The 24455-nt window shown below is 46.0% G+C and overlaps 1 long non-coding RNA gene across 1 annotated transcript in view; it reads left to right on the top strand.

The window, feature by feature from the left end:
• The first annotated feature begins 7985 nt into the window (after positions 1 to 7985).
• The window catches only part of LOC126543128 (uncharacterized), a 16854-nt gene continuing 384 nt past the window's right edge, over positions 7986 to 24455 (top strand). Inside the window, exons 1-5 of the long non-coding RNA XR_011890478.1 lie at positions 7986 to 8093; positions 12748 to 12903; positions 14154 to 14321; positions 20089 to 20277; positions 20832 to 20870. This is a non-coding gene — a long non-coding RNA (uncharacterized lncRNA). The remainder of the gene's footprint in view (positions 8094 to 12747; positions 12904 to 14153; positions 14322 to 20088; positions 20278 to 20831; positions 20871 to 24455) is intronic.

Raw genomic sequence — 24455 nt, 5'->3', positions numbered from 1 at the left:
ACTTTGATACTTTTCTTGAATAAATACTTTGATATATAATATTGCACACTCATTCCTCACATAGAGATGTGTGCAACGAATTAGTACAAAAGAAATTGGTGCAATAGTTTTGCATATACAGCTCATGTTGCAAATAAATTTGGTCCAAGTTGGCCATTTCTCTCAGTTTGTGTAGTTTTTAGAACACTACTTCCTTAATATTTATCACATTATGTTTATTCTAGTCCATTGCCTTAGTCCCGCACTTGTGTATGTAAATTCCACAGCTTTACTGAATTCAAGCATTCATTAGTTGCTGGCACGACTGGTTCTTTTACTACACTGTATGAGAAAGTTACCAGCCAGAAAAAATGAATCATTTTTCCGCACTTTAAATGATTGAATAAGTTCAATAAGATATGCTTACTCAGGAAAACAATGTTCCGTAGATCCTGGCTTCCGAATGAAAAAAAATATTTTTTTTTGCCTACCACCTTAAGAGCCGAGAAAACCTCATCTACTTTGCAACGTAGTGACGCTGCTATAAACAAAGTAAACCAAAAATGGCAGGCAGCGTGACGCTGGTAAAGTATGAGTTGGTTACCGCACTTCAGTAAATATTCTGGTAGGACAGATTTTCCATCTGCTACAAACAGGAACAGCATAGTGCTGCAAATTACACATGCCGTGTGTGTTGACACCTGTTGCACGAGTCAGTATATGTGGAACTGGGAGTTGGGTCTAGTGAAAGCAGGGCCAGCTAGTTTCATGTGACGGCGTGTGGTCAGTGATTCGGTAGCGCGTGAATAAGTTCTTCAGAAAGAACGCGTCCGATCATCGTCATCAGCAGCAGCAGCCTATCTTAATGCGCACGGCCAGGACAAAAGTCTCTCCGTGCGACCTCCAATTACATTTTGCGCTAGCTGATTCCACCTTGCGCCTGCAAACTTCACGATTTCATCACCCCACCTAGTTTTCTGCCGTCATCGAGTGCGCTTCCGTTCCCTTCGCGCTGTTGCGATCCGGTTCTGGGGTTCGGGGTTCTGACTCGGGCGTCACTTAGAGAGTCGCTTGCCCACGCCGTTGCGGCACCTAAAACGTGGCAGCTGGCCTAGACTATATCGGGGCGTCGCATTAAGCCGGCTAAGCGGAACCGCACCACGGTTTATACACGTCACCCAGAGTTGCCTGCTCATGAGGCACGTGTCCAGTTTTTCTGGACATCATGGTTTAGTTTGCGGGAGTGCCACCGTGTGGTGTATTGACCACGTTGTGGGACTCCCGCGAAACCTTTCAAGCCATGCGTGGTAACGTAGTGATGACGTCAACAAAACAAAAAAAGAATGAAAAGCTATCCCTGCGCATTGAACTTCACTACAAAGCTTATTCCGCCGGCGGTATCAGTGTTCTTGATAAAGTGTGGCCGCTCGTCGGCTGGAAATTACTTGTCATCCTAAGAACGTTTAGCCGCGGCGAGGCAAACCCAGCAGTGATTGATTCCGGGATTTTCAGAGGCATCCCAAAAGGCAGCCAGGGGTATATTTTTTATCTTATTTAATACTGCGGAGTCGACGGCTACCCAATTCAACAAATTTACACTCTTTCCGTCGTATCTTCCCACCCAACAATAATCTTCATATGTCATGTCCGCAGTTCCTTTCTTTAACGCTGCGAGCGCGGTACTCTCAAGCCACGCACGGCATGCGCGTTAGCATGACACAGCATTCTCGACAGGAAAGTAGCGAGCGCAGCATTTTCAAGAAAGTAAACGCAAGCAAGACAGATGCCAATTATTGTTGTGTGGCAAATATACACCGCAGACGGGTGTGTGTAAATGCACCCCCAGAGGGCGTACATTTGTTTAAGAGTGGAGGGTAAAATGCCGTTCTCAAATGAATCATTCGGAATTGCCCTTTGTAGGGCGGTTGGACATATGTCAAGGTCACACAATACGAGGTATATTCAAGTCGGTATCAGATTGCAAAGTGGAATCCAGATGAAACGTTTTAAAGCGGATAGGCTTTTAATTGTCATAGAGATATTTTTATTGAAATTTCCTTCCCTTCCATGACGTTAAATCTGACTAATTAGCCTTTCAATTTTTCTTATTCTTCAGACCCCCTGTTCATATGTGGTGGCTGTCTTTCACAACTTCCTATGTTAAAAAGTAAGTTACGAATAATAAATTACTTCGTTAAATATGTAAGCGCACAGGCAAAAAAGAAGGTCTTTGTCCATTTCTCAGTATTCACTCAATCAAAATTTTGCTAGTCTATACTGTCACGTTGTAGTGCTGCGAAGAACAAGGCAATTCCAAAACGGCGAGTCTTGAATACAACTTATTATTAGGGAAGCCTTCGTTGAAAAAAGTAACACTCAAAGTAAAACGATGGTAGCGCGAAAAGTTGGGATTTATCTGAATGTGACCTGCGGATCAAAGCATCGGTTCATCAGATTCGAATGTTCGCACAGTGCAGCGTAATCTCAGCCGGTCAAATGTGATCGAGAATGTGCGCCAGTATTTGCTTCACGTGCGCAATCTTATTAGATAACGCTCTTCTGCTATTGGATCTGTGACAACATTCTGGATATTGGTAATACAATGAGGTGAGTCTTGAGGTAACCGATAACTTTGGAACAGTGGTTAGACGCTAAAGAAACCTCAAGCAAAAAGTATTGTACAGTTGCTTTAAATGTTACCTAAAGCATAGTGCCCGTGGTAACAAGGATCCTCAAGACTGCACAGCAGCGCCGACATGTCAAAAGTTCAAGACATAAACACTTTCGGATTACTGGTGTTTATCAAACCAGCATTTAGAGTGTCAATGTAGCCCTGTAGTCCAGGGGCCAGTTCCACCATGGGCACAGTGTCGGAGCTTATATTTCACATGACCGCACGTATGTCTGCATGAATTGTCACAAAATCACAGTATTTTATTATTTAGGTCTTAACATTAGACAGCTAAAGTATACGCTGCAAAACCCCCATCCTAATACTTCGGTACGTTTCGTTCTAACGCACATTTCCGCGCTACCCCATGTGTCACAATGTACTGAAAATCTATCCAATGCTTTCCTCGAAGCGGCTGTTCTTTTTTTCCTATTGACGCCAGGAAACTAAGCCTGATACCAACAATGTTCAGAAATCGAATCGGGAGTGCGCACAATGTTCTCGCGCAGCTTGTGTGATATGCCGCAGAGCTGCGGCGCTTCTTTTACAATGTAGGAGAATCGACTGTTAATGCAGGCGCGCACGGTTGCGCACATGTGTGTGAGTGCATGAGCTTGATTTGCGCCAAGAAACGCTGTCCAAGCTTTCACACTTGCTTTATAAGAAACCTGCTGGACCATCAATATTCCGGCTGCTTTAAATGCTCCAAATAAATCAATTAATCCAACACAAATATTCGTAACATAACTTTATCATTCGAGTGTTCAGATTGCTAACATCTAGATGCGGAGTAAGTTAAGTTGTGTGCGTCATTAACGAAGCCACGGCGATTAACTTTCCAATAATTCATCTTAGGTGGCTAAGGCAACGGAGTAGTTTGGAGCCCATCCTCGAGATGATCTAGCGGAGTGAACACATTTTGATAAAACATGCTTCTGTAAGAGCTATTCGAACAAATATATTGCAATTAAACGCTCTCGAAAAGCGTAACTGACGATGAAAAAGCACGTCTGTAAGGTCAACCTGACCGCACTGAGCCTTTTGCGATATTGACATCAATAGTATGGCTCCATGAACATGCTCCTTGCGGCCGGTCCGCTTTCCATTTTTATTCACCTTCTTTTTTTTTCAAGGCAAACTGTTTAGGAATTTAATGTCAATATAGCAGTGAACATATGTCGCCGAAAGTTTGCTTGGCCGCAGAACCGATAAATCAAGCAATGGTGGTTGACTCCTGCTTTCACCTTGTTCTCATTTTGTTCATCGTCAGATTTCTTCTCAAGCGTCTCCAGTGTTCCTGAACAGGACAATGTCATCTGTAAACCGCAGGTTGCTGAGATATTTGCCGTTGATGTTCACTACTAAGTCTTCCCAGTCTAATAATCGGAACACACCTTCTAAGCATGCAGTAAGCAGCATTGCAGAGATTGCGTCTCCTTGCCTGACTCGTGTCCAGATAGGAAACTTCCCACTTTCTAGTATAGAACCAAGGTTGTTGTGGAGTCTTTGCAGATATTTTCCAAGATATTCACGTATGCCTCCTGTACTCCTCAAATATACAATGCATCTATGACTACTGGAATCACTGCTGAATCAAATGCATTTTCGTAATCTATGAAAGTCATATAGGGAGGCTGATTGTACTCTGCAGGTGTCTCGATTCCCTGATTGATTAGATGGATGAGATCCATTGTACAGTATCCCTTCTTGAAGCCAGCCTGTTCCCTAGGTTGACAGAAGTCCACTGTTGCCCTTATTCTGTTGGATATTATCTTGGTGAGTATTTAGCGAATATTTGGTGAATACAATACGGAAACAAGCTAATGGGCCTTTAATTCTTCACTTCTTTAACATCCTAGTTGCAGCTTCATTCATCACCTTCATGTTATTACGACGACTGGTACCCTCTCATGAATGTTCTACAATTGATAAATGTTATCTGCTATGCCCTTACAAATCAGAAATTCTACTCCGGATTCTCTCTTATTTGGAAGACCTGTCGCAGAAGACGTGGCCGTTAGTCAGCGTTGTATAAGCCTCAACAATTCTTCTAACCTTAATGAGGTCAATAATATCCCAGGCGATGCCTGAAAATTCCTCAAGGAGCCCTGCTAAGCTAGCCTCAATCGAGAGGGTTCGCGTGTGAAACATTGTCAGGTTCAGTTTAAAGTGGCGGCCTGTCCCGATAGAATGCTCATTAGCACCCTCTGAGCGTCGCAGGTCTGACCGTCACTTTGATCAGGTGCTCCGCAGCCGCTGGGGAGTAGGGGCCATGGGTTAATTCATTAGTAAATGGGCTAAGGCGTCGGATAGGCACCAATAAATGCGCAATTATATGACTTCTAGTCCAGTCATCGCACTCATTCTGTCTGTCAACAGCACTGTGTATGGTAGATTACCATCACCTACATCTTGCATCACTTTTTAACGAAAGAATTTGTTGCGTCTGCCAACCAAACGATTTTCTTAAATGTTGCAGATGTGCTTTAGATATATTTTTTTCAGTTTCAAATAGTGGCGGGTGACTTACCGCTAGCAATATTCGCTGAAATTTCTCTAATGAATATGATCAATCCGGATCTGCTCAAGGTCCTGAATGGCTGTTCCTTTTCTACTTCGAAACGCCGAACAGCTGTTTGCACGAATTGGGGCAAGTTTCTTCGACTAGTGGTGGAAGCCCCGTCACATGTTAGTTTATCTGCTGTGGTTAGCAATGTCCTCTAGCAAGCTACGGTTGAGCCTAGGCAGCGAACAGACTATCCCTACTCTGATCTTCCATATAGGAGCCCTTGCAGATACGAGCTTCTCAATACATAGCACATCTTTGTGCAGAGTGCTCACAATGACAGACTGACTGCCAAGCCATCATGATCATGACCTGGACCGTACTACGGGGCGACACAGGAAGAACATTCTTCAAGTAAGCTGGTCAAGACTGGTCTGAGCGGAACACACAATTGACGTCAAGGTGAACGCGATCCAATCCTTTCCCTCAGCGCTGACAAATGCGAACGGTCTTCTGCCAGTCTTATCTCACCGTATCGTCGAGGTGCGACGCCTTCAACACCACTGGCAGCCCGCGTCACCCAGCCAACGTAGTGAGATGCCTGGTAGCTTCCAGGGCGCTATTTCCGCTGCCCAGCTGAAATTGCAATACGTGCTGCATCGCGCCAATTTGTCACACCAGCGTATGTCTCCCCTGTGCGTATAGAGTGCAAAGCCAATAACTGACAATTTTGTGCGCTGTGTGTTTCTTTCGTTATGGCGCCTATTTTTCAATGCCTTTAGTCTTCAATGCATCTTTTTGATTCCAGAATAGGCAGGCACTGTACGCCACCGACTGGCAGTTGACGGTTAACGCTTTCATTTCCAGTCCGTGGGATTGCATTATGTCCGCGAATCTAGCAATAAAAATCATAATACTTTTAAGTGTACCTAACTGCTTTGATAAAGGATGGGTACTCGCCGACGATAATGTGATTCATCAGGTGTTTGTTTTTGTTTCTTTTTTAATTCTATTTATTAAAATACTGGCAGTCTGAATGCCAGACTTTAGGCAGGGGTGAGTGATACATAGGTATCAACACATTACAGAAAATACAGAAGTGAAGAGAAGCAGAATGAACGTAAAGCTGTTCTTACTGCAGTAAGAAAAGTATTATTTTTATAGAATTAAAGGCCGAATGGTACGCAAATTAAAGCAAAGTTATATAATACTATAGCAATATCAAATAACATCACATAAACACGACTAGGGTGGCAACTACCAGTTATATAACGTAATAATAATGGCCAACCAGATACACATCCCGTACAAAAACATAATGCCTAATAACAGGCAAAACAACTTCGCAAGTTGTCCTCGCAAACAAAAGCGACGCCTGATGCCACCCACAATGCAAATCATGTCGAGAGCAATAACATAAGTACAGGGGGGGGGGGGGGGGGGGCATTCTGTAAGAGTCCACCTAGTGGACTGTCCATTTCGGCTGCTGCTGATTGGCTAGGGCCTCTCGTCTCCTCCTCTCTCGTACAGCTGTACCCAATCAGCAGCGGCCGAAATGGACCGTCCACTAGGTGGACTCTTACAGAATACACTCCCAGGCGAGCATATTTAATTACAAAAAGCGACAAGAAGTTCTGAGTGCATGGGAGTCAAAACAAAGTACACTGTAAAAATAAATCAGTCTAGAATTATCAGTAACACGGTGCAGGCAATGCGCGAACGAACAATTTCTGATTGGCGCTTTCGAGAACCTGTGGTGGTAAATTATTGCAGTCGTTAATCGTACGAGGAAAGAATGAGTACCTGTATTATATATTTGTATAGCTGAGGAGTAGAGTAACTTTCTAGCCTATTTGCAAGCTTCAACTTAAGAGTATTAGTCCTTGTGCCGCGCCATATAAACAACCCACCACTAAAAGTTCATTTGGCGACACGTGACTGAACAAGACGTCTTGCTTCCTGTAACATTCTGCTTAGTAAGTCAACAGCCTTTCAAGAAAACACTTTGTTTTAAAAACTGACTGTCTCACACACATTTATGCCGGGCCACCGCTAAAATGTACCGAAAAAAAAACAGAAATCCCTAGATCTGAAAAACGTAAAGCAGGAGAACTTAACACGCGCAAAGTTTAAAGTTCCTACGATTCCTGTCAAAAAACAAAGCCACTAATGTTTAAAAGAACGGAATAGTATAAGTCGCGATTCTCCCAACTTTTACTACCTGCAGCGCTCATGCTTAGAACATCAGGCGAGAACGCTAAAATATTCCCCTCGAAGCTTTCCTGATAAAGAGTTTCTCACAATCACTTCTATCTTTTTGAAAAGAAAGAAAGCTTGTCTATTATTTTTTTTTTCAGCTTTTCATGTTCTTCCTACAACAATACGTTTTACAGGGGCTGTGCGTCCAACGAGAACTACCTCCCGCTGGTCGCACCTCATAAATCTTTGAACACGTTCGGGTTTTGCATTATAAATAGTTCATAGATATTTTTGCTATGTTATTATAGCACCGAAAAGCATGCGGTCAGTTATATGCGTACACGTTTTTTTTTCTAAGCATTGCGCTCCAACAGATGTCAAAGTAGTGAGAGAAAGAGAATCATGGGCTCGCATACACCTGTCTTTCGCTATCGGGCACGCACAAAACGGCATTTTTTTTCCTTAAGTATTCATACCTCTGTATGAGAAACGATGAAGAGGAAAAAGATTTATTCAAAAAAAAAATAAAGGCAATTGTCTTTCTGTTTGGGCGGAGAGGCGCCCTGTAATCGTGAAGGCACACCACACAATACAATACAGCCGTGCGTCAAGCTCATACGCAGAAGAACACGTTAATACAATACCTAAACTTACTTTGGAACCACACGATGAAAATATTGTCGCTTGCGAGGTGTTTCTTGCTCTTTGGCCTTGGCGGAGCTACAAGCTCTACGTTTGGTAATTATTAACCGAGTTTATTAGGCAGATATGCATTATCCATCAAATTTATTTCATTAGTTTCAGCTATGTCTAGCGAATCGCTTCTTGACGCTATCAAATGTAAAGCTATGTATTAGTGAACGAAAAGCGCTGAGGTTATTGGCATGGACAATACTATGCAAATTTATTGGTATCATGTTACCTGATTCGAGGCACGCATGGAAATTGTGCTCGGCACACGTCGGCATCACTCACTTTTATTGCGTCCACAATTCTATCCCCTTTTTAATCAAGTAATTCAATCGCTCAAAATGTTCCAACGAGCCAGTACTTGCATCATAGTGATCACTGAAATTGATGCGGGAGATATGGTCTCGTATTCCAAAAATCTACTGTTGCATAAGTAAGTGATGTTGCCTGTAGTAGGAGTCTTATGTCCTGGTTTGTCTGCTTACTTGTTTATTATTTATGCGAAAGCCTGAAATGGCCCGTTGAACAAAATAGCCGGCAACCGTAGCAGCCAAACGGCACTCAAATTCCCACTGAGAGCGACGCCACATCACGCGCCCGCCTCGACGTAGCAGACGACGTCTGCTACGTCGTCTGCTGCCGTCACGCCAGATGTTACGTGAGGCGAGAAGGCATTGCCGCAACGCCACGTCACCCGTGCTCTCGGATTCCTGTGTTATCTCCGCGTTGCTTGTTGCGCAAGCTCTAGCCTGAGTTCTAACTTCGCCTCGGTAATTGCTATAAAGAAATTATTGTATAAAAATCAGAATTAGTTCGAAAGGAAGAACGTCGGCGTTAGCGAGCTTGGAACCTACGACCCAACGCTCTGATACCAGGTGTCCTGCCCACGGGACTAAACCAGTGTCTGCTAAATAGCAAGTCCGTGCACTCTGCTTTATGACATCATGCTACTTGGACATAAAATTTCTCTTGCCAAGCCAAGCATGAAGAAGGCGGTGGCGTCAAAATAACCGAAGCTTACACGGGAGCACCCTCGTTTAGTTCCATGGCAGTCGGGCAAGGTAGCATGGCGTCACGGTTCGAAGTGCACCGGCCTTGTGCTACCTGGGAGGTGTTGGCCAAGCGTCTCTGCGCGCTCGCTTGGTCGCGAGGAGTTCGTACCTTGAAGGAGCGCTCAGCGGCGTTCAATTGGACTATAATGCTTTCGCGTGCTTAAGTGTCATAGAATTTTTTTTAGGTGAAGGAGTGTCCAGCTGTCCGTTGCAAATATTTTAAGCTTACGTTTTACCACAATATGCGAAGTAATCTCATGTGTAACTGCGACACCGAAGTGCCTCGCTGCTAATGTGCTAATTCAGTTTAAAAGCCAGCTGTTAATATTTTTGTATACGTGTATATGCGCAGTGTAGTGCTCGTCACCTGCCGCAAAAAATTCACATTGCCTTTCAATACAATACACCTGTGGCGGCTCTACAAGGTAATATGTACAGTGCTCACGGAATGAAACGCGTCAATTTAGGGCTAAGTAATGCGCATACTTTCGCTTCAACCGGCTGCAGTTCGTGTCACATCGACGTAATTCTGGCGCGTACACTTACATCGGAGTCCTCGTCAACTTTGGTGACCAAATTCCTAGCGACATGACATTGTGCTCTCGCGTACTTTGCACATATGTAGGGTTGTACTAAATGCTCCGTGTCCTATTTCAATCCGTGAGCACTGTACTTTATTCTGTACGTTTCTAGGACAATGGCTCTTCCCTAAGAACACTCCGTGTTAACTGACATGCGCAGGCTGTGAAGCCTGCGCATGGGCATCGGATATTCATGGCGCGTTGGTGCGCGCAAACCCTGAGAAACGCGTCGTGCAGCAGCCGGGCAGCTCTATAGCGCTTCTTTTTCCACACGCTGCGCCATCTAGTGGCGCTGCTGTGAAGTCCGCGCCTGGCCTCCGAGACGAGAAGCCTGGCGCACCGGTGCTTGCCGACAGTGAGAGTTGTCGAATGCTAAATGGCACATACTCAGCAACCTAAGTGGGCTAGAGGCTGATCGAAGAGCGTCATACACCCAGTGCAGTCGTGGGGCACCTCGCTAAAGCGTTGGCGTGAACGACGTTTGTTGAAAAGCAGAACATACCCAGTGCATTTGTGGCGTCGGATTGTGGTCCTCGAGGAATCCTTGTGACCACGGTTCGATTCCGCTCAGCATAGAAGAATTATAACGGATCATGTTCATCATTTTAGAGGTGGCTGACGCCTACTGGCACAGAGCCAGTGGCCCAAGCTAGCATCAAAGAGGTTTACTGAACACGAGCTCAAATCGAGTTGCACATACCTCAAGTCGGCTTCACAGAGGTTCATTGAAGATCACCAGTCCGGATGGCACAAGCCCAGTGCTCTCAGTCGAAGTCAAACATTTTCTTCGAACAGCGCTACGTTCCCACTCCCGCGTGCACTGTGACCCATGTCGGCATGAGAGAGGTTTGTTGAAGAGTGGCCCAAATATACACATTGCAACATACTCAGTTACCCAAGCTGTTCCGACGGTTGGTTTCGAATCCTGTTCCCTCAGCACAGCAGCCCCTTGACTCTGGTAGGCGGAAACATGATTAGATACGAGCATATAGGGGTAGAAACATGCATAAAATGTTAGATATGTTGCCTCCTAAATCTGCATGAAGTGTCCTTTGAGTGGCAACGCACTGAAAAATGTCGCAGTTTTGCCCAAAAGGCGAAGCATCGATTGCAATAGCAAATCAGCTGGCACATCTACGAAGTAAGGATAGTAGTACGATTGGCCGTATCAACTTGGAAACGTTAACTTGTTGACTAAATTACCAAGTATACTGTCAACTAGCACAGGCAGACATGAACGCATCACACTCGATGGCCGTGGACACTCGCTGTCAAAACACCGGCGTGCTCTTTATCGCTTCAACCCAAACAGAGCGTCGAGAACGCAGCACGTACAAAGATATGAGGCGTCTGCAGATCGCGTTCAGAATAGGCAGCGTGCTACCGCGCGCAACCGTGCAAAGTACGCACTTGCTGCTGGAGTAGAACTCCGCCCCTAGCCCCTTCCTCTCGCGCTGCATCCCTGCTTTCCTTCGTTGCGCGCGCGATATTGAGCCGCGATCGTTGGTTCCCCTTGGGCGCCGTCGCGAAATACGCAGTTGCTTCCAGAGAACAACGCCGCCCCCCTTCCTCCCTCCCATCCCCCCACGGCCTTTCTCGCGACGAAAAGCAAACAGCTCACAAAGGTATGCTCCGTCGATGAGCCTAAGCTCTGCTCTCAGTGCAGGTCGCTTTCAAGATAGGGCGCGCGTGGCCGCTGACTACGCAGTTGCTGCCCCTCTCTCCCCTCCCCCCGTAGTCTCGCGCGCGACAGAAGACGGTGAGATGCCTCCCCACTTTCCTCCCTGGCGCGCGCGAGGTTGAGCCGCCATCGTCGACTCACCGTCGCACGCTTTCACTCACGCATACAGCATGTGGCGCGCGCGGACAATGTTACCACTCTTGCTCTTTATACGGAACATCACGGCGACGACGACGGCAGAAATGCTCCTGAGTGTTCCTATATGTCCTATCGCAATTATGTACGAATGGCACCCTTACGCTTACGTCTAACCCGCAATCACAAAGGAAACGTCAGTGTAATTTTCTTTTTTTTGTTTCACTAGGATGGCCCTTACAGTTATTGGAAGGCTTTAGGTATTCCGTAAGCGTAGAACCGTTTGCTGAGTACTGGGTTATCGGAAAGCTGGAGGAAGGCAAGAAGAACGCTGGTACCGCCATCTTGTGACAAAGCATTTAACCAGAGAGTACACAGCTATCGTGGCAGTGACCTACCACATTCTACCTGACTTCTGTTGTAAAACGTCGGTAGTGACATAATCGTTAACATGTGATTCCTTTAGTATTCTCTTGCAACAAGCACACTCACGAAGCACAAAAGATCCTCAAAGACGTTGGAGTTGGAGAAATCGTCACAAGATGTCACTAGCAGCGTTGATATTGCTATCCACGTCTCTGATAATTTGGTTGTCCATAGGGGGTTATTGATCACAGGCAAGCTAAAACTCTATATTATTACTAGGCTGTGGTGCTTGCACACTGGATGGTGCTGACGTATTCTGCGTCTGCAAAGTCAGTTTGGTGTATGACCGGCGACTCATGGCCATAGTCTCCTCGTACGCTAAGCTGTAGGAATTCGGCTACATTTTCAAGCAGTTCTTGCCACTTTTTTCCACTACTTACTAGGAAGCGATTAAACATTTGACAGATAAAGTTCGCATACTCGTCAAGTGCTTGACCGTCTGTAGTGGGCCACCTTTCATCTTGCCGTCCCAACTACCTGACCGCGCCGCCGGCCCACTGCTGTGCCTATAGTTCCTGCTGTCCTCATTCAAGTTGTTCGCGTTGTCCTGTTCACTCAATTGAGCTTTTCTGCTTGGCTTCGCTGCAGCCTTCAGTTCTTTTGTTTTCGAATTGTTATTAGTGCTCATCACTTCTTTTCTACTTTGAAGCATTGCTACGAGCTAGCCTCGCCGCAGCCTCGTCTGCGAAACTGGTTATTTGTTGCAACTTATGTGCGTTTAGCTATGTGTTTAGATAACTGAAGACGCGCAATTCCTTCATTAAACACCAAGGGAAACAACACCACATGTCTCTATCAATACAGTGCATTGTTTTTTCTCACTTAAGATCAAAGATGCTTGACTAGCCACCGGCCGCTGAAGAACGAAATATGCTGGTTGGCGTCTTGGCAGTTCAATCCAACCACCCGGACTTGTGAGCCAACTTGCAATCTTCAAGGCGCATTTACAACAAAAGGCGAATGCAATGGATTTTGCCGTAGCAGTAAGTAGAATGGAGTACGTCATGATCTTAAGTGCGCTCATTATTAGTACAAAAGACTCCACCATCAATAACGGAACTCTGTGAAACTTTAATATAATTTGGAGTGGCATTCGTTGTTGCATCTGAGGCAAACTGTGGTCGCGCTTGGCTGCTGTCTTTCTTGCGTTATACGGCGCTGTGTATGATCGCTGCAGCTATATTTTGTTGCTACGTGCATTATGACCCGCACTCCTAAAAAACTATATTTAGTTTACAGCCTGCGGCCTGCTTTACAGATTTTCAAGAAAATTAACGCGTATGCAGCAGTAAATGCAGTGACTTGTAGAGCCCGGACCTTTCGTAGAAGGTACAACAGAAAAGAAAATTGTCGCACCACAGAATTTGCGAAAAAGTTGTTTCCAGGAAACTTAGCCTTGAATTCAGATGAGCACGATCATAGTCATATAGGACAAAAATGGCGACTTCATTGGCAGAGAAGAATTTTTTTTCGAGGGAGTTGGGCCAGAGTATCGCATGGTCCGAAAACTACTCCAGTTGGCCGTACATTGTCATGACAGTGTAGAGCCGTGGTGAACGAGACGGGCACAAGTCTTTTCGGTAACAAAGTCTAGTTTATTCTGTTAAAAAGAGAGAGAATGGAGCGGGCGGGCGCAGCGCGCCGGAACTGGCGAGGGCTTTACAGAGAGAGGAGAAAAGAAGGAGTAAGAGCATAGATAAGTGCGATGCGTGGACCTAGTGCGAAAGCAAAGCAGTAAACATAGTAATCAGGAAAGGGAGCTCGAGCACGACGTTCGGCACAGCGAGTCGGATCATGTGTCCGTGTGCCTGGTGTCCAGCACTCACGAAGGTCTGTTCGCGGGAGGCCCGCGGGACGCCCCGTGGAGTTGTTTATGGCTGCGGGGGTGGTAGGCAGCTCCATCGCCGCGCCGGTACAACGGAAATAAATACCAGTTTCAAGTTTATTGATTGGTTCGTGTTGTTGTAGTTGTGGCTGCCATGGCTACATTCGTGGTCGAAGTATTCGAATGAGATATACTGGATTGCCATAACCTGTGTTATTCGTACCTTCCTTACAGCATCTACAAAACTCCCTATTTATGCATTTAAGCCACAGTAGTAACCCGAACGAAACGCATGACATTCTACTTTCCCTCGAACATTTCACTGTTGTGTTATCATTTAGATTCCATTTCGGAATAAAGCAAGACTATTGTGTTAATTATTTTTTGCATACTTGTTGCTTGTTTCAGCCAGCGTATGCATATCTCCACGCCCGAAACCACACTGCGCCCTTGGTCAAGACCATCCTGTTTACTACTACGACCCAATTATAGGAAGCTGCCTTAAGGGCCGCGAATGTACTTATGCTGGTAATAACTTTCCCACATTGAACGAATGCCAGGCCACATGCTTGAGACGTAAGTTTCTTTTTAGTCAAATTGGCGTGAATGAAATAATGTACATTTGGCTCATCAAATGTTACGAATTTCGCTGTAAACTTCGAAGGAGCAAGCTTCGCATGGCTTGCTAGCGGTAGCAAGTATTAAATTGGGGTAAGCGTCCGTTAACGAAAGACGTAATATAGCTGAACACGTAATTGACGTTGTTAAAATTTGGTTTCGTTGAAGGCTCGTCAGGGAAACCGCTGTCCTTATAAGATTTAGCGCTCACTTAATGGTACGCATGATAGTTGAATTTGTCACAGACGTGTTCAACGCAATGCATTTCAGACTTATTTCGACAGTTCCTCTTTTAATGAAATAATTGGCATGTTGGGCGCAAAAATGCATTTCCGACTTATCTGAAAGCAACGTCTTCTTAGCCAACGTTACATGAGTGTGGCATCTCTGGGATCAGGATATCTGGTAACCACTTCTAGAAAGAAATGGTCAGTTATGTGCGTCGTAGATGTCGTATGAACATGAAAGTAGTGTTAAACGATACCTAGTCACGTCGACAAAACGCAGCAGTAGCCAGCAACTAAATATGTAACAAAAACAAGTGTAACTAGCCTAAAATGCAGGGAATGTAAGTTTCTCTGTAGCTTTCACCATCTGTTGTGCTGCCACCAAGTGTCATCAAAGCTAACTGTCGCACTCTCCATCAGACGACGAGGAGTGATCGAGTTCCATAGGCTACCTCACTGCGCGCGCATCCAGGCTTTGGCGGGGTGACGTATTCAATTTGTCTGGATGCTACCTAGAATGCTGAAAACGCCGGACTATAACTTGCCTGGAATAGGTGTACGGTCGCGCTATTAAAAGACAGGACGAAAGCAGACACACAGGGACACACACATATGTGCGTGTCCCTGTGTGTCCTGTCTTTTAATAGCGCGACCGTACACCTATTCCAGATGCGTTACCAACAAGCCCACATTGCAACCCTCTATAACTAGCCCCTGAGGAATTCGTAACGGCAGCATAGCGCCGCGTCGAAAGACGGCTGTGGACGCTAAAGAAGGAAACGGAAGCGCACCGAGCCTGCGCTCGTTTGACGGGCCAATGAGAGCGCCAAACACATGCCAGTCATGTCAAGAAGATGGTCGAAATTCCTTAGGCCCATCTTGCAAATGTGCATGGTCCGTATCTTGTCCGCAAGAAACCTCAGGACGTCAATTAGAGTAGGGGGGCTTTAGCGGAAGAAAGCGCTCCCTCCTGCCCACATACACACAGATATGCGTGGCTGTCGAAGCTTCTGATGAATAAGTAAGCGTCCACTTTGCTGCGGGATGACTAAGGAAACCCGATATGTAAAATCGTAATCACTTGTGAAATATGACAATATACGAATCAGGTGAATAATAGGCATAGCAAAACACAGAATAGAGACATACAATCAGAAACAATTGTGGGGTTTTCCTTGCCAAAACCATTTTCTGATTATGAGGCACGCTGTAGTAAGGTACTCCGGAAATTTCGACTACCTGGGGTCCTTTAACGTGCACCTAAATCTAAGTACAAGGGTGTTTTCGCAATATTTGTGCATGAAATTATTTCAACAACCACGTACGTCGACCTTGTCTTCTTTTGCATCGGCAATTGCTTGACACTTATCGTTTTAGTGCGCAGCTTTTTCTAGAACATAGACCGTTCCTGCGTTGAGCGTCGGCGTCCTTGGCGCAACCAAGGGCGAGCGTGGAGTGCAGCGGGGGACGAAACTGATAGCGAAGAGAGTGCGAGGAGGAAAGCGGAGGACGAGGTTACAGCGGAACTATGAGGCGGAAAGCCGAGCAGGGGGGTATGCTGAAAGCATGATAAAAAAAGCGCAGTGTCGCGCAAGACGGGCTCCACGGCGTCGACCGCTACGAGATGGCGTCAGAGTAGAGCGCCGTCGTCTCTTCCCCGATTAAGCCATCGATAAGGCACGCGGCGAGCGCGCCCACCTATACTATATATGGAAAAAGCGCTGCATGAGCGGAGGCCTGTCTGCGGTGGCTTCTATTAGTCGCGCCCACACGTTGCTTACGCGCTGGCTCTCGCGATTTCCCGATTAGCGAGGCAGTCACGCCACCCTTCGCTCCGTTTGCAACATGCCGCGCGAGACGGAATATATATCGCGAAATCAAAACACGTATACAGCTGCGCTCAAAGTTCGCATTAGGGAGTATCGTAATCGTCCGTGGAGTGTTTTCTACGGAAATCGATCTGTATTGTGGCGATATACATATTTCAGCATATTCTTACTCTGATACGACTCCCTTCTGCAAACGTTGTTTTCTGGCAAGTGTAACATGCGGATCACTCTATGCAAACATATTTCGAACCAAATATTTTAGTGCAGTATATAATACTAGAATAGAAACGCGTGTAAAAATGTTCGAATTACGCATTTTTTTATGCAAGAGGAACAGATTTCAAAGGTAAAAAAATTAGTTTTGCAGTTTTAGGCAAGCTGTTGCTGAAATGCTATTGACCAGTAAAACTACAATAGTTGGTAGTAACTTGGTAGGCACGAGCTCGGGTGCTCGAACAACGTACAAGGGGTAAAGAAATTATTGGGCGCACTTCTCTCTGCTAATCAAATAATTCGAGGGTGCATTAGCCTGTCCTTTTGCTAATGGGTCATTGTAAGTGTAGAGCTCTCAGTGGCCATCATCGTAATCATCATCAATGTATTTTGTGCCCCTTTACCGGGCGAAGGCATCTTCAGACGATATCCAATTAAACCTGTTTTGCGTCAGCTGGTTCCATCATATGCCTACACATTTCGTGATTTCAATAACAACACCACCCAGTTTTCTTCCGGCGTATCGTTTCATTAGGAACCTACTATGTGATTCTAATTGTTATATATACATTCTAATCCTTGTTATATATATATATATATATATATATATATATATATATATATATATATATATATATGGAAGTTAAATACCGCGTAAAGAGCGATGGAACAAAAAAAGGTTAGGCGTAGCCTTAGGAGACAGGAAGAGATCGATACAGATCAGAGAGCAAAGGTGGACAGTAGATATTCTCGTTGGCATTAAGAGAAAAAAGGGAGCTGGGCAGGCCATGTAGTGCGTAGGGCATATACTCGATGAGCCATTGTAGTTACAGAATGGGCGTCAAGGGAAGCGAAGCGCAGTTCAGGATGGCAGAAAACTGGCTGAGGTGATGAAGTTAGGGAATTTGCAGACGCAAGTAGGAATCAGCTAGCGCGAGAGAGGGGCAATTAGAGAACGCGGAAAGAAACCTTCGTCATGCAGTGGACATACAAATCGGTGGCTGATGGCAACGACGATGACGATGACGACGACGGCGACGACGATAATGATGATGATTATGATGATTATGATGATGAATATACATTCTCGATGGCCTCCATAGTTCCAGTTGTCGCTCTTAATCTCAACTAAAATTACGACCACCTCTGTTTGCTCTCTATACTCCATTCCATACATAGCAGTCAACGCTGTGGAAGCTACGCAAGAACTTCGGTCAAGAAAAATCACTCCGCGTGTTCCGCCTATGCTTCGCTGTGCGCCAAGAGCGTTTGCTCGCTCTAGCATGCACCTCAGGCTCCTTGCGTCGGGTTGCAAATAAAAAATCTGAAAAGAACAATACAAACAAAAATGACCTAAACCAACGCATTAGCAGCCGTATACCACGGTGTGTTTGTTTCTAAGGATTAAAATTTGTTTCGTTCAATGCTGAGCCTATATAAAGAACAGTTGCGCACAATTGCAGTCAAAATACATCGAACTACATGAAAGCGCGAACGTAGCCACTACCACAAGTCTCTCTGGCTTCCACAATGTTGACTGCTGTGTATGGAACGAAGTAGTATAATCAAACATGTTACTTTTTTCTTGCCTCTGAATGCTAAGACGAGCAGCCTTCGTTCCATCTCTCGGTAGACGACCCATAGCTTCTTCACAATCATGTTCTCTTCAATGTTTCTATCCCGCACGTTAGTACCGATAGACTGCAATGTTTGCGGACCCTTTTTTTAAATAAATAATGAAGCGGTAATCTACTAGCCCTTTCTTGTGACTGTTGTCAGTCCTGTGCACACCAACCTCTATTTATTCTTCTGTACATTACCTTCTCGAACCGGAACAGCGATGTCTTATTAGCCTAGAGAAATGTACTTTTTCGTAGAGGTAAACGAACACTACTAAATACGTATTCTCGCCTTCATGCCAGTGTGCCCTCAAGTTTTGCACTGAAGTTTGACAATTTGTTGAACTTCGCCATAACCCAACAACGTAACTGACTGAGCAAGAATTCCAAAAATTATTTCTCTTAAAAAAATGGTTTTGGCCTTATTATTTTTTCTGCAGCTCTCCGCTTCTGCATAGCCCTCGTTTAGGTGCAGCATCATGGCAAAGAAATTATTACGGAAATGTGCTAAAAAGCTGGACGAACCATTGTAATGTTTTGAAGAATGAGAAGACATAATATTAGTGACGTGTAAGCAACCCTGATTGAAACGTACAATAATTCAAAATACTGCACAACGTAGAAATTACTGACGCGTGTACTCGTTTATCTTTATCGGGTGTCCGCGTTTCACTGTCTAACAAATGTTATCGCTCAGCGCAGGACGCGCCTATATGCATCGGAAGTTTCTCTCAAATCTTATCGATGGTTCCACCCGCTGTCTGTTGTTAGCGAACCTTGGGTAATCTGACTGCATGTATGTGCGGCACGAATTGCCTAGCACTTTCAGAAAGACACGCGGGCACCAGCGGTTATTTTGTCACCTTCGATGACTCGCGTATGAATGCCAAAGAGCTTGACCCGGTGATCATATTAGACAGCTTTAGAATAGCGTTTGTCTCCTTATGTATGTTAAACGCGAGCAGCTTTGCGGGGCGTTGCGGTGTGCGTCACTTCAAGACACTTAGTTTAACGTGCGGTAGCGCAAACGAAACAAATACACTAGAAGACAGGGCACCGTCTGGTGCCTCGTGCCGAACGTAACCAAGCCAAGGCAATCCATCCTGTTGTTGCTGTGCGGACGCGTCTCCTTTAGACCTATGCACGCCGGAATCGCCGAAATATCTCAGAAATTGGACGCACTAAGCGATCATAACAAGCGTTTGAGGCGAGTTCAGAGGACGCGAAAGCTCATTTCAATAGTTACTGGCGATGAATGAAAGTGAGAGCGCAGCCATCACGAGAATTCACGCTGAAGCTTCTTCTTCTTTTAATCTTTCCGTCCCATTTTTCCCTTTCCCCAGTGTAGGGTAGCCAACCGGGCTCAGTCCTGGTTAACCTCCCTACCTTTCCTTTATCATTTGCTCTCCCTCTTTCACGCTGAAGCTGGAGTGATGGGGCCGCCATGGCAGACAACGTTATCTCTTACCATCCGTAAAAATTACGAACGTTAAACTCGCCAAATAACGTACGTTATCGTAGCGCAGAAACTCAATATCGTTAGGAGCTTGCCCAGTGACGACGCTATTTCTTTCCGTTCGTAGTGCGTTTACGTTCGGTTGCAAACGGTAAACTAAACCTGTCCATTTTCGACGATGGCCGACAGTGCTCGCCGCTGCAATTCTTTTGAGTGCAGCCTGTTTTTGAGGGCAAATGTTCGCCCAGTGAAATGCAGGTTTCGTCATTCACTGTTGTTGCCGCCTTCCTCGCCGTCACTACTACGTGACAGTACTAGCAATGTTATCGGGCATGCTGCGCGCCTATCTTGAAAGGTGGACATCGTAACTTTTGTTCGCAGATCGTCCGTCGATATTGGATCCGTGTCACGTTGCCCCAAGTGAAGGCCACTACTGTCCAAGTGGCCGTAGGTCGTACCGATTCTACTTCAGTCCCGACACTCGCCGGTGCCACGTCTTCTGGTATGATGGCTGCGGAGGAACTCGGAATAACTTTCGCACGTATTATGATTGTCGTCGCCGTTGTGCACGTAAGTACGTCTCTGACGCTTTAGCCATTAGATATACCGTTACCGAAAAGTAAATTCATGAGCACCAGCAATGTGCTTAGTAAACTGATTACGGCAGAAAAAAGAAACATGTTTTAACAGGGTACCGATAGCTGATTTTCCAGGCGCAATGTTGCTTTGTGAGCCCAAGTGCCATTCTATAAACGACACATCGTATTAGTTAAACTAAAGAAAGCGCTATTTTAAATGTCAGTGTTAATCACCCATAAGGGACTGCAGTTCCACAACGTTTGAATTATTACTACGATACTACTTCAAAAATGCTATTTCGCAAACCCCGGAAGTTTGACGTTCCGAGCCCATAGGCTGCCTCTTCGCTCTTGTACAGATTCAATGCGACCACCTGTGGTCGCATTGAATCTGTACAAGAGCGAAGAGGTCTGGATATGAACTGTTGAACACTCATCAGACATCGCAGACATTTGGTACCGAACACTGCGTGTTCATAATTGCTTCAGATTTGAACTATGGCTTTCCGTACAAAGCGTTTTCAAGCTAACCTTTGTGTATTCCAGGGATAGACCCTCAGTTTAATGAGAAGGCTGCCAATTGAGGTAAGATTCACATTTTTTATTTATACCAATTGAGTACTAAAATAATGCGTTTCTAAGTTGGTAACCCCGTGGTCTTGGTTTGTCATTCCTGATAATTAAGTCTGTTTCTTAGCCTTCACACTAGAAAGCAGCGACCATCGTCGTACGATTGCTTCTGCCTATCATCATAGCATAATCTTGTGACTTCGTGGTGCAGTGCATGAGCAAGGGAGCAAGATTTATAATGGCTGCGTGTGTTTTCTTGTGCGTTGACTCTTTATGTACCGCTTTAGCACGCTGCCATTCGTTTTGGGCATCAAGACAAATATAGACCAGCACGTTTTTCCTCCCGAACATGACAGAATAAGGGTCGCTTAGATATCACAATATTCTGCAGCGACACCGTGGTAATAAGCTCTGCGAGTGGACCTGCTTCTATTGTCTGCAAAAAGGGGTCTTCGTGTTGTTCTCAACAGCCCTCAGGCGCTCTAGGTATCATTTCAAAAAACACATGATTTGAGTCGCACACACTACCGGCAGTAAGTTCTGTCTACCTGGAAGGCACGTTGCTTTCATCGCTAATATTGTATACGCCTACGTTTGTAACGGTGACATGAAGAAAGTACATGGCTTGGCGTCGGTGTGTATGTGCCAAACGTGCTGGTTGCTGGAATGCCAACTTGGCTATGCAACGAGGGTGGCTACGTTGGCTAGCTGGTCAGTCGTATCTAATTGAGGTTAAGTTTAGAGCACCACCAGGACATAAACACACGAAAGAGCGACAGACACACACCGCTTACTTTCACCATTTGTTGAAAGTAAGCGCTGTACATCTGTCATTTCTTTGTGTGCCTATGACCTGGCGCACTCTTCTTATGCATACAAATGTAGTATGGCGATAGAAATAAACGCGAACAGCGGAGCGCGTGGCCGAAGCATAACTGAAGGTATAGTGCGCGCCGTCCAGTCATCACCATTGACAGGCGGGCACATCTGGTTAGATAGCGCTGTGCGATGGTGCGCCCCCTATCCTGCGACATTTTTTGCTTCTGTTCTGCTTCTGTTTTATTTGAAAACGAGGAAAGGTGACGATTCAGTAATGATGACAGCGCAAACTTTACTACCGCGATGAAAAGAAACGCGAACCGCGGAAAGCGGGGCTTTTGGCTCAGTCAGCGCTAGTTCGAGGATACGTGTCCAACTCTCCTATGCTTTGGCTGTCGTTAGGCGAATCGCTGCTTTCAGTCGGCGCCACCGTAGTGCCGGACGTGACTGGCAGATAAGCTTTCCTTGCCAATATGCCCGGCAAGTAAAATGCGGCACGCTTTCATGCTGTCGCGATGCTTGAACAAGGAAACAAGGAAATTGTTTGGATACAGCAGCGATTGGGCCAAACGTATTATACCAATTTGACTTGCGGAAACACAAACTTTCGTAGTTTTTTTTTTGCCTGATGCAGCTTTCATCCCACCTGCCTCAAGCGAACAAGCCTCAGCGGGCGCGGCTCCGTTAATGTTTGGGGTGCCATCACAGCCGAAGGCTTGGGTCCCCTTATAGGGCTAGATGAACGCTTCACTGCAGCAGAATATTGCAATGTAATCGAGCAGGTTGTCCTGCCCTTTGCTTTGGATGGACCATTCAAGGATGGGCTGTTTTATAATCAGCATGACCTTTCTCTAATCCATACTTCACGTTCCGTGGAGGCTTTCCTAGAGTACCTTGCAAACCGTAAACTTTCGTGGCCCGCAAGAGGAGCGGACATAAATCCAATTGAGATTGTCTCGGGAATTCTGATATCACGCTTGTGAAGTCTGCAGCTCCCTAAAATGAACAAGCACTTCCTTTGGGCTGCTGTTCACGCCGAGTGGAACAGGCTTCGCGGCAGTAAGCTAGCCACAGACCTGTGTGCCTCTACGCCATGGCACATGGACTCCGTCATCCTGGCCGAAGGAGACTTCACCAAGTAATAATTAATGCAAAGTACGTTTTTGTCGAGTAAATCTGCTTCGTGATTTCCTAAGACTTTGTGCCAGCTTGAGCTTTCGTTTCAGTTGTTCTTTATATCTTTCTTAGACCAATACATTTGCAATGGTCTGGCATTCACGCTTCAGTTTTGCTAAGCACACACGCATCACCCTAGCATGAAAGCGTGCCGCATTTAACTTGCCGGGCATATTGGCAAGGAAAGCTTATCTGCCAGTCATTTCTGGCACTCGCAACGCACATGCGGTGCGATAGCGCCAGCCGGAGCAAGATTCTAGCGCTACGGTGGCGCCGACTGAAAGCAGAGATTCGCCTAGCGACAGCCAAAGCCTATGAGATCGCGGCTCAATGTGGACCGCGCGAAAGAGACGAAAACGGAGAGCAAGCGCGCTGCCTTACCCCACGCGAGGGGCACCCAACGTTGCGAGGCACCGGGGGGAGGGGTTAGAGGAGGGTGGCATTCTAGTCCGAATGAAACTGCGCATGTAGCGGTGATATCTTGATAGCGCGGCTGTATCTTGATAGCGATCTGCGTTGGGGGCATAGCCTAGGTGCGTCGGCGGCGCGTAGCTTTGTGCGTGCTCTGTGTTCTCGGAGCTCACTTTCAGTAGAAGCGCATGACAGCAATAAGGTTATTTCGCTCGCTGCTGCTGCCACGTTTCCTCGCGCGTTCTGACAACGGATATACGCGGTCATCGAGTGTGATCTCGTTTCTTCATCCCCACTTCGCTCAACGTTACCTACACATTCTTCTAGGTGTGGTTACAGTGCCGCGCGCACAGTTCGTACTTTCCCCGGTGCGCGATTCTCTTTACCACCAGGCACCTTTCTCGTTCTGTTTTCTTCGCGGCTTCGGACATACCTCGCCGATTTCACCACCTATCCCCTCACGCTTGCGCGTAAGAAATGCGCCGTGGTACAGTATGGGGACACCTCTGTCAGGGTAGTACTGTTCCGTACCGCATGGCGGCACGATGGAAAGGGGAGCAGTTCCCGCGTTCTTCCCTCAGAACAGCTAGCGCTTTGAGACGCTGTGATTGATACTTTGCACCTATGGTCGCAGCGTCTCCGATCGGAGGCGGATGCAGGCGCTGCACGACGTTCCCAATGCGTTGCTCGACGAAGTGGCGCTCGAAGTATCTGTTCGCTTCCGCGTACGGGTAAGGCTCAGTGGTAAGGGAAGCGTCCCCAACAACAGAGTGCAATATAGCGCCACAAATACCCACCTCCCGATGCATGCTTCACGTATTTTTGGAAAAAGAAGCAGGGTTTGTTCTGCATATATTTATTCATAATTAGCAAACCTCCCAGAGGAGCGATTTCAAGCATATGCCTGTCAGACTTACTGCTCAAAGTGTTAGTTTGAAGAGTATGAAGGACGCCTGACGATTTTTATCCGCCGATTTCTGCGTTGCGATTTTTCATAGTGCTAATGAGATGTGCGGAAGAAATTTGCAGACGAACCGGAGCCAGCATGGAGGCCCAGGCGCCTCCCTCATTCGCTTGCTTCACTGCTTCAGAAAGACGCCACCTATTTCACGAGCTGGCCGGTTACGCTTGCGTGTTAAGCAGAGCTTCAGACAAATGCCGCCTGCACGACTGACGTTTCCTTCGGCGCACTGG

This window comes from Dermacentor andersoni, chromosome 10 (genome assembly GCF_023375885.2).
Source record: "Dermacentor andersoni chromosome 10, qqDerAnde1_hic_scaffold, whole genome shotgun sequence".
Taxonomy (NCBI): domain Eukaryota; kingdom Metazoa; phylum Arthropoda; class Arachnida; order Ixodida; family Ixodidae; genus Dermacentor; species Dermacentor andersoni.
Note: the sequence above shows the minus strand (reverse complement) of the source record. Positions and strands in the feature narration are given on the sequence as shown.